The sequence below is a fragment of the Lissotriton helveticus genome, chromosome 1_1 (assembly GCF_964261635.1).
Source record: "Lissotriton helveticus chromosome 1_1, aLisHel1.1, whole genome shotgun sequence".
NCBI classification, from domain to species: domain Eukaryota; kingdom Metazoa; phylum Chordata; class Amphibia; order Caudata; family Salamandridae; genus Lissotriton; species Lissotriton helveticus.
In genome coordinates this window covers 103,227,520-103,238,272 of record NC_136057.1, presented here as the reverse complement: position 1 = coordinate 103,238,272, position 10,753 = coordinate 103,227,520, and positions in this window count along the sequence as shown.

The following is a 10,753-nucleotide window of genomic DNA, read 5'->3' as shown; positions in this document are numbered from 1 at the left end:
CCTCCAATGGCTGGCCTCTATTTAGGAAGCCAGCCAATGGAGAAGAGGGGCGGGTTCAAGCCCCCATACTAAAAAACATAAAATCTCGACAGCGAGACTGCGCAAGCGCAGCCTTCGCTAGGCCGAGATGTAAAAAGCGGGTTTTAGGCGGGTGAGACCAGCTCTTATCTTTTTATAACTACTCTCTGATGACACTGTTTTGCATACGCCTAACTTTTTATGGGCGGATTTTGCGGATTGGCAATCCGCGAACTTGCGTATTTACGGATTCGCAATCCGCGAAGATCCGCGAACTCTAGCGGACTTGCGGATTTTTCCGTTTTTTGTGTTGGCGCGTGTTCGCGCCGATTTTGGGACAAGTTCGCAATTGCGAACTTACTTTTCGGCTTGCAACGGCCGCGACTATGTTGTTTCTACGTCTGGTTTATCATCACAGGTTCACAGCACCCTCTGTTTCACCACTGCCACCCTCTGGGACACCCATGCCACCCTCTAGTACATCCTCACAGGCACCTATTAGGTTTATTTATTACTGTAGATTATGGTGGTTGAAAAAAGCTAGCACACCTGCCCTTCTTCAACTGCCATCAATTAATTTGTGTTTCATTAATGTGTCAGTAATTTTGAAAGTTCCAGTCTGGCTGGCACCTGCTTCCTTCCTTATCTGTAATTTGCTTTTTGTTGCAGTGAAATTTTTTTTTTACAGGACCTTTATGGTGCTATTCTATGAGCCTGCTGTTTGGGTCATAGCAGGGTCATAGAATTGTTGCAAACTCTGGAGGGGCCCATCAGGAAGCACTACCTTGAATGTTACTAATGTTAAGTTTGAACTTTTGCACCTGCTCATTGCTTTCATTTTAGCTAAAATCGGTTTTTTTGCAATTTCGCGCGTTATTTGGGGCGCGAATCCGTGCGAGATCGATTTCGGAAGCCGCGAATACGTGCGAATACAAAATTGTTTTTGTTGCGACGTGTATGTTCGCGTGATCTTGCGCGTGTTCGCGAGGCGCTTCTAGCTATTCGTTTGCCAAGTTACCCTATCGGTCGTACACGGGCGCGGCCATCTTGTTGGCGTGACGTAATTCCGTTTCCGCCCGCTATGTGTAATCTCGCAAAGTGTGCTGCTCGCGAGTACAAGTTCGCGCGTACTCGCAAAGAAAATCTCGCGCGAACTTACCCACGCGGTCGTGAACGGGCGCGGCCATCTTGTTTCTCATTCATTGCTATGGTTCTGGGCATGCTTTCTCTATCCTCTCTCAATCTCTGCCATCCTTTGCTTGTTTGAAGTTTTTTTGATCTAATTTTACTTATTATCTAACCCTCTATTTTTCTAGCTCTATATTTTTGTGTTTTCTGCAGCTTTTAGTTACTTTTAAACTACTTTTTTAAACTCTTTTATTTTCTTCTTCACTATTCTATTTCTTCTTTATCATTTAAGTTTATTTCTGCCCAGACCATGGTAAAGGGAGCCGGGAAGCACCCTGAGAAGGGGAAGGGTCCCGCACCCCGTGCCCGGCTCCCGTGCGGGCGTTTAAGGGGGGAGCAAGTGGTCCCGAGGGAGATCTTTAGCGCGGAGGAAGTGGCGGCACTGATCTTCCATGTCCAGCGCCGCCTCCCCAAGACGATCCTGGGAGGCGGCAAGATCGCGACCGGCTATGGCATCCGGGAGCGCCGCCAGCGGTGGGAGAAGGTGTGCCGGGCCATGTACAAGATCTCTGGGGTCCGGCGCACATATAACCAGGCCACCCACCGCTGGACCGATGTCATGGACCGGGAGCGGGACTTGCTGGACGCGCTCGGCGTAGAGGTCCCCGGGCTTGGTGAGTAGTAGTAGTAGTACATTTACTACTCTGTTTTATCCTGCTCTGTTATTTGCAAATCTTTGTTCTTTACCAAGAGCAATAATGCTGCCGATTACATTGAGGTAAATTATATTTCAAAATCTTCTATGCATTTCATTTTCAGGTGCACTGCTCTCCTTCTCAGTAGCCTTGCTTGCTACTATGCTTCTTTGTTTTGTATGTTGTGTTCAGAAGCATTTCATTGGCCTGAGAAATTATGTATCAGTGTACTGTAAAGAAAAGAACTGCGTAATGCTAGACAGTAAGGGTCATATTTTCAATTACCGGCGCATCCCTGCAAAGTAGCAGGGATGCGGCAGTAATTGTGTGCCATGCCACCACCACCCATTGGCCCAAAACGTCACAGAAGCCTTACGCATCTGTGCCGTAAAGGCAGCGCATTGCTGGAGTTGCGTGCCAACGATGGCGCAGCTCCAGCAATGCTCTGGGGTACCCTATCTCCCCAATGCTGCATCAAGCCGTACGTCGGCTTCAAGCGCGCAGGGTTTGAGTCATGCATCATTGTCATAAAAATGACTGATTGACATCTTGTAGATTTCCCTCAGCCACTTTTAGGATTCGTTCCTGCGCAGGTACGCCCTCCCTTGCGCCGGAACGCCCCCTGATGGCGCAGGGCTTTACAACGTGATGCATCGCCCATATGCCCATATGTGTTTTTTTTTTTAATATATACGCCGCACCAACACCATGGCGAGTCTTTTGTTCTGCCGCTGCGTCAGAAAAGGCACGCAACAATGGAGGAAAATCAGCCGCAACTTCCGCAAGGGACTTATAAATCAGCCCCAACAGACTGAAGTCCAGTGTCCTTCCTTTAGACAGTCACATGGCTATCAGAAGAAATAGTGGCGGTGGTGGCGGGTGGATTGATAGTTTGAGTATTCACTGATCTGCAAGCAGGATGGACTTTGTCTGTCACGTGTTGTGCACTACTGCCTGCAGTGCCAGGCCTAGGCAAACCTCTTTAGTAGTCTGTTTATTGAGTTACATAGGAACTTTCTAAGTCAACGTTCCGCAAATCAGGCAATACGAATAACGTAGTATACCACATGAGATAGATCCCGTGGAATAGTTGTCTATCTATTTGCTATTTTTCCAAAATATGTTGTTATTGTTCTTTTGAAATGTTTGATTTGGTTGAAAAATCTCATCCATGTTTTATGGTTTTTCTTTCTTTCATGTTGTACATCAGCTCCCCCCAAGGGCAAGAGGACACAGGAGGAGGGTGCTGAGGATGCAGGCCAGGATCGGGCAGGCGAGGGCTCCTTTGCTGGCCCCAGTAAGTTTACATTTTACTAAACAGTACCTATTTTTTCCTAGCGTTCCTCATTCGATTTTTTCTAAATCGTCTTTGATCTTCTTGTAGACTGGATATAAATTCTTATCCTGCCTCGAATATGATGACTCCCTGTGGTATTACTAGACTATTCTTATTAGTCTGTCTGTGTAGCTAACTAAGATTGGACATTTGGCAATTCCATTGGACTCCCATTATATTCAGCAATACCTCTATGCACTGTCTCCTTACTGACTAGATAGTGTGGCAGAGTCATTCAGCTCCCGAAGTCACCGATTATAGATCCCCAATGATCTCTAGATTATCGTACGCAGGACAAGAGAGTAGTACGGAGTCACAGCACAGTCAAGAAGTGTCAGAGGCACTCATGCTTGCAAAAATTCCAAAACCTTTAGCTCATCCACTCTAGTCTAGAGGAACAAAAACCACAGAGTCTATTTAAGTGTAAAAGCTTTATTAAAAGTAAACACATTTATTGAAATCTACTTTGTCATAAAACTATTTAACTGTAAACGGAAAAGTGGTTAGTGCTGACGAATAATTGGACACATTTCTTGTGGTCGAGCCGAACTCTCACCTACTTTGAACTTGATCCTGGTCGTGTTCTTAGGACTCAGGAGTCAAGCTTCTGTCTGTTAGGAGAAAAAGTGGTGCGTGTTAAAAATCAAAAGCAAGCATTCATCAGTTGTGCATAAAAGTGCAGCAAGACAACAGCCTTCCCTGGAAAATGGGACATTTTTACTATGGAGTAGACAGTCACAAATTATTACATTGTATTCTGTTTTTTTAACATTTCTCCTAGACCAAATATTATATAGTAGTGAGTGGTGTATTCTAACTTTCTTAAATGTACTTTGTAGGTGTAACATCTGGTGACGGGGCCAGCGCGGAGGTGGCTGATGTGTTGGACTTGGACTCGGAGGCCTCTGGGGAGGATGCGGCGGTAGAAGAGCTGGTGGCCGTTCCTGTGGGGGATCAAACGGTGGTGGCGGAAACAGGTAAGCTATATATTCCTTACTTATTGAGATTGAAGACTGCATAGTGTGCTTTCTGCACGGGTGTATTACAATTACAAATCAACCAGGTAGTAGCCTCCTCGAAATGTACTTCGACTTAGCTGTGAAGTTCTTGGTGAGAAGAATCCCAATAAGTTCTTAGACGAACGTGATGGATGGGATGAACGAAAAGCGAAAGAAGGGTGTAAGTAAGTGGGACGCGAACTTGTATGATGGCTGGCAAAGAAGAACGATATGTGTTTGCTTGGACCCAGAGGTGGCTGGGAAGGAAAGAATATGGTATGGTGCATGGCTGGGTCAATGATGAAGCAAGGATGGGTGGAAGGACAGCAGCCTGGGTGGGTGAAACAGAAACTGTATGTGTGCGTATACTTTGAATGAATGGATGCCTGGAGCATGGTATTCTCTGACTCTTACATAGCAAATGTGTATCTAGAGAGAGTAGATGGTCGCCAGGTGAAGTAAGTGTTACCTTGAAGAGCATGTACCACCGCACCCGCACGTCCGTCCCAGTGCAGGGAAGGCAAGGAAAAGAAATTGTAAATGTGTCCAATACTACCATGAATAGTAGCAGTACTTTGTATTGCGTTTGCATTCACAGCATATATCTGGTTATTACGGTGGACACTCCGTACCTCTCTTAATAACTTTAGTTTACTTGTAGTACGTCATTCATGTGTGGGTGTATCACTGTGTTCACTCAATATTAAGCAAAGCACCTAAAGTCATCTCATCTGTCATTAAATACGTCCCATGTGAAGTGATAGATAATCAAATTAGTTAGCTTCTTCAGTTTCCTTTTCTAGTACTCATTTGCACTGTAGGGTGAAAGGTAAATTAATTAAGCAGTAGCCCTTGTAACAGAGTATTCTCAGTGCCACCCGTAATAGAAAAGTAATAGCTTCACCACCTGCATGTACTGGACCGGTACAGTAACGCAAGTCTGTCTCCATCATCATGGTGTGCAACTTTTTTTCTCGGGTGCAACTTCACTGTGCTGTGTCCATGTCATTCTGCCGGCTTGCATAAGATAACGTACCCATTTCCCTAAACAAGAGAGAAGAAGAAGAATAAGACTGGTGTACTGTCATAGTCGACTGTAATGGAAGTCCATAGTGGTCGTAGAATTAGTTCATTAAACTACCACTACTGTTAGAGCAAGGATGCAGAAGTGGGAGGGTTACATAGATACTGTCCTCAATAGTTATGTACTGTGCTTTCAATTTGCTACTTGTACTCTGTGACCCAACTTTCGGCTCAATCACTTTGTGTTATTAATAAGGAGCATTGGTTACAGACTATGTCTTTCTTTCTTCATATAGTTGCTCCTTCTTCCAAATCAACAACAAGGAGGGAGCAGGCTAGATTGGCCCGGCAACGGAGGCTGGAGGCCACAGTCGCCGAGTATCGGCGGCTGGTGGCCCTGGAGGAGGAGGAGGACACGCAGTCGAGCGGGGCAACATCTTCGACTGCATCCTCCTCCGTGACTAAACCAGCGGGACCGAGCCGGGCTAAGAAAGCCGACCGCCACCGCCAAGCACCCGAAACACCAGCTGCCCCCCACAGGAGCTGCAAGGAACGCCAACACCGCCTACGAGTCCGCATGTCCAACCTGGAGCAGGAGGTCCTGAGGTATAAGACCTTGGTTAAGGGCCTCCGCTCCGAGCTTGCCACCCTCCGCAAGGAGTATGATGCCCATGCCGCATCATGCACCAGCACCAGCACCCTCCAGTAGTGGAGTGTCCCTTGCCCTTTTTTTATAGACTTTTGGGGGGTGGGATTTGGGAGTTGGGATCGTTTTGGGACGTTTCAGAGACAATCGTTGGGGTTAGGGTGGGTGAGGGAGATTATTTTGTTAGGGATAAATAAATATATTTTTCAACTACTTTATCTGACCATACCTGTTTTTTACTGCTTTTCAGTCTGGTGGGTGGGGGGCGGGGGTGTAACAGTAACTTTGTTTTCCTGAACAGTCGTAGGACTTTAGTAGTACAACCGTCAAACTCTTGTCTACTCCGAAATAATACTCCATTATACTACCTCCCACCAAACGCTTATCTTACCTGTAATTTGTGTTAGAAATTAGGGCTAGGCCCAGGGCTGGCTCCAGGTGAAATGGGGATTAACGTTGTCATTCCTGGGCGGGTGACATTTCCTCATTGCGGTGTTACTAGTGGTGTGACACAGTGGCAGTTGCATGCCTATGGAAAAAAAGAAAACGAAACCTTGTTTGTACTCCTTACTGTAGCATTACAACGGTTACGGTACGATCGAGAAAATAGCAGGTGACAGTACACTAGAACAGTGCCATAATGTAGCCTAACAAATGGTAAAGTATTGCAAGTATAACTAGTACTTGCGTTGAATTTATTTGACATTGGCTACTACTACTAGAAGATATAGTACTGAAGCTGAGTAAGTCTAGAAGATATCCTCGTATTCCTTCACCAGCCTGTTGCTGCTATCACCTTATCCTCCCCAGCAAGTGTGTGGAATTATTGATGTCATTTTAGTCAGACATCAAGCAAAACAACACAGCCCGGGGGAAGAGGGTTAGGGTTTGTAAAATGGATGGGAATGGGGGTTTCTTTTTGGGTAGGTTTTGTTGAGAGAAGAAAAAAAAAGCAGAGCATGGACAAACAATAATTGAAGATACAGAGTTTACAGACAATCTTTGGTTACAAAGTAAAGGTAAGCACATGCAGTCACACTCATAGAATAAAAGACAACAATGGATACTGTATCTGTATTGCGTATGTTGTTGGAGTTGTCCTGTTGAAATTGGTAAGTAAGTTGCATGCAGCAAACAATTCCTCTTATTGGCGGCACTCCTCCATTCCAGCTGACGCTTCGTCCATCAATGTGGTGGTGACCACTGACAGAAGAGACACCCTGTCCACTGCCTGCCTGGCGGATGTTGACTGAAACCCGGCCTGTAATTATTGAACGGAAAACAGGAAGTGCTATTACAATACCACTGATAAATAAATAAAAGGTATGTACGCTGTGTGGTTCAAAAAGTCACACTTTGATGATGCCTAGCAGAAAAATGGTTACAAAACGTACTTTGAAAGTAACAGTAGACCCAAATACAGACCGTGGATTGTATTCAAACCACTTGCCTGCAAGCAAAAGTATCCATAGCCAGCATCGCTCCAACAGTGCTCTACAACAACAGAACCGCGTTGCAATAGAACCCCCCTAAACACATGCAATCCTGCTGCTAGGGCTAACCCTAACGAACCCTAACTTACAAAGTGCCAAAACTGGTGTTTCCTTATGGATTTTGTCCAACTAACTTCTAGCCGGTATTAGACCTTCCCAGGAATGCCCCAGGCAAGACCCGCCAACCCACCCGCAAAAAAACACCCGACACAACACCACCAAACAGCGAAAAAGCTAAATCTCATACTTACAATGTCTCTCGGCCTTCGGTCCAAACGCGGCGCTGTGCAGCTAGGTCGTCATCATCATCATCAATCATCATAACTCCTGTTTTCCACCACGGATTTCCTGAAAAGCAAATGCAATCAAGATTAGACTGTCGCAGCAGTGCTTCGACAGAGACCCCGGCCGCAACCCACCCACGAACAGCAGGAAGCCCCCCAAAACGCTACATTGAGCAAGATGTCTGAAGAAATGGCAAAAAAAAGGCTGTTCCTTATGGATTTTGTCCAAAACACTTGTATCCGGTATTAGACCTTCCCAGGAATGCCCCAGGCAAGACCCGCCGGCGCCAACCCACCCGCAAAAAAACACCCGACAACACCCCCAAACAGCGAAAAAGCTAAATCTCATACTTACAATATCTCTCGGCCTTCGGTCCAAAGTAACGCGCTGTGCAGCTAGGTCATCATCAATCATCATAACTCCTGTTTTCCACCACGGATTTCCTGAAAAGCAAATGCAATCAAGATTAGACTGTCGCAGCAGTGCTTCGACAGACACCAAAAATTACACACAAACCCCCGGAACCCCGCCAAAGAGCACCTCAAAGGCAAGCAAGTCAGCAAAAACGGCAAGAAATTTCCACCTCATATTTGGTCCAAAACACTTTTGTCCATTATTAGAGCTTCACAGCAATGGGCCCAAAACCGTCAACTCACCCGCAAAGAAGTACAACACCCCCACAAGTGCTGAGTCTTTCTTCATTGTGCGTAATCCAGCACTCTGCTTGGAGGGAAATCGCAGTCTGGAGGAGGAGGATAGAGGAGCATGTTCTTCAGAACTTGTGAACCTGAGGAATGTAGACTGCGGCACCTTCAAATCAATAAGCAAACAAGTGAAGACAGTTCTGATGATGGTCTTCTTTTTGGGATTAGGTGATTAAAGTTTGAATTAAATTAACTGTGCAAAACAAAGAAAGAGAGACACAAAGCACACAGGAATAAAAGTGAATAAGGACGAAAAAGAAAGTTCTTGATTGATTGTCTCATTTTCAGGGCTCGGTGTCAGGGAATAAGAACAAGATTTCGTCATCATACTCTGCGAATTCAGGCTGGATGAGGTCAGTGGCACCAAACAGAGAAAAAATCCCCTCATCTACGTTGCTGTCCTCATCGTCTTCATGTGGCGTGCTTTCTCGCACTTTGTAATCTGGTGGTATGAGGTGCTGATTCATCTTGATCATTGTCAGCCGCTCCACATTTTTGGGCGATAGGCGGCTCCGTTTGGCAGTTACAATGCCACCAGCAGCACTGAAAACACGTTCAGAAGACACACTTGCGAGTGGGCAAGACAAATAGTTTATAGCCAGGTTGTAGAGCTGTGGCCACAATTGTTTTTTGCCATGCCAATACTGCAATGGCTCCTCATTAAGAAAGACCACTGTTGAGTCATTCAGATAGTCCTGCACCATCGACTCAAGGTCATCAACTGTTCCTCCACTTTGCTTACTTTTTGCTGTGCCTGTGACATTTTTTAGAGAACCATACCCCATCAAACTTAGCCAATCCTCCTCCCCAGCCACTGTTAGTGTTGTCATTGTGTGTGGTGCAGATGATCCAGTTGCCGGTGTCTTTAACGGCTGAGAGGTCACTTGTGCCCCAGCCACAGGTGCAGAAGTGGATTCTTGTGACTGCGGATGGCCTGCTGATGCTGATGCTGATGTACTGGCTTCTCCTTCAATAACCTGCCGTTCTTTTTCAAACCTCTTGGCTGACCAGGCTAACCAATGTTTGTACTTTTGAACATCTGCATCAGCGAAAGGAAAGAATGCGTTGTCTGCCAGCGCCTTTTTGTAGCGTGGATCCAGAATAGTAGCACAAATGTAATGCTGATCTGAGTTGATGTTTTTAAGACGTTCATCACCACGTAGGCGATGTAATAATTTCTCAGACAAAATGAAATGGTTTTTTTTTTTTTCATCTTTTTCAAACTCAGAAGAAACCGCCATCAGTTGGTGCTCCAGTATGCACAACAATGGGATAGCTTTTCCCAAATTACAGTCCTCCTGGCTGACTGCACGCGTGAAGAACTCAAAAGGACGAAGCATGTCTGTCAGGCTTTTAACTATGGCCCATTGCGCCTTACTCATCCGCAGGTCCTCCTTCTGAGATGTAGCCTCTGTCAAGAAATAGTGATCGAGTACCGTATACTGCTCATGCAGACGCTCAAGCATGTAGAAGGTTGAGTTCCAACGTGTTGCCACCTCCTGGATGAGTGCTTTCACTGGCATTCCACGTTGAAGTAGCAGTCTCCGCAGATGCTTCCGGGCCTTAAAAGAATGGCTGAAATGGTTGCACATTTTGCGGCAGGTGGCCATTACCTCGAACGCTGGACTCTCTTTATCACTCAAGAATTTTTGAACTACCAGGTTGATACAGTGCGCCAAACACGGCACTCTAACATGGTGACCCTGTGACATGGCCTTAACTACATTGGCGCCATTATCCGTGGAAACATAACCAATCTTGCGTTTTAGGGGGGATAGCATTGACAACACCTTTTTGTCAAACTCTTCCAAAAGGTTTTCTGCTGTGTGACTTTTCTCCAAGGCAAACATGGCTAGTGTTGCATGTTTCCGAGCAGCTTTGAAAACTTGGTCCGGGTCAACACCTGCGTTTAGCTTTGCTATAACACCTGAAAAAGAGACCCAGTGTGCAGTGATGCACATGTAATCATCGCCTGGGCCACTGGTCCACATGTCTGTTGTCAGATGTATTGTGTGAACAGCACTCTTCTGCAAAGCTGCCCCAATCGCCTGCAGCACATCTTCATGTAGTGCTGGAACCGCAACTCTGGCAAAATAGAACCGGCTCGGAACCTTCCATTTAGGGCAGAGCGTTGCAACTAATTCAAGAAAACCTACCGCTTCTACAAAAGAAAAAGGTAGAAGGTCCACAGCTAGCATTTTAGCCAGCTTAGTGTTATACAGACGCGTCAGTGGGTGGTTGCGTTCATATGGCACGTCTGAAGTAAGCATTGTTCTAATGTTGGCCTGGACCAAGCATTTACGGGCTGATAATGACTTCGTTGACCCAATTTTGCTCGCTGGTGAACTTTTGTGCGTTGGTGTCTCACTCGCTCCAACACTCTTAGTGTGCCTCACATTGGGTGTGCTGCTGAGAGGGGTACTGGGT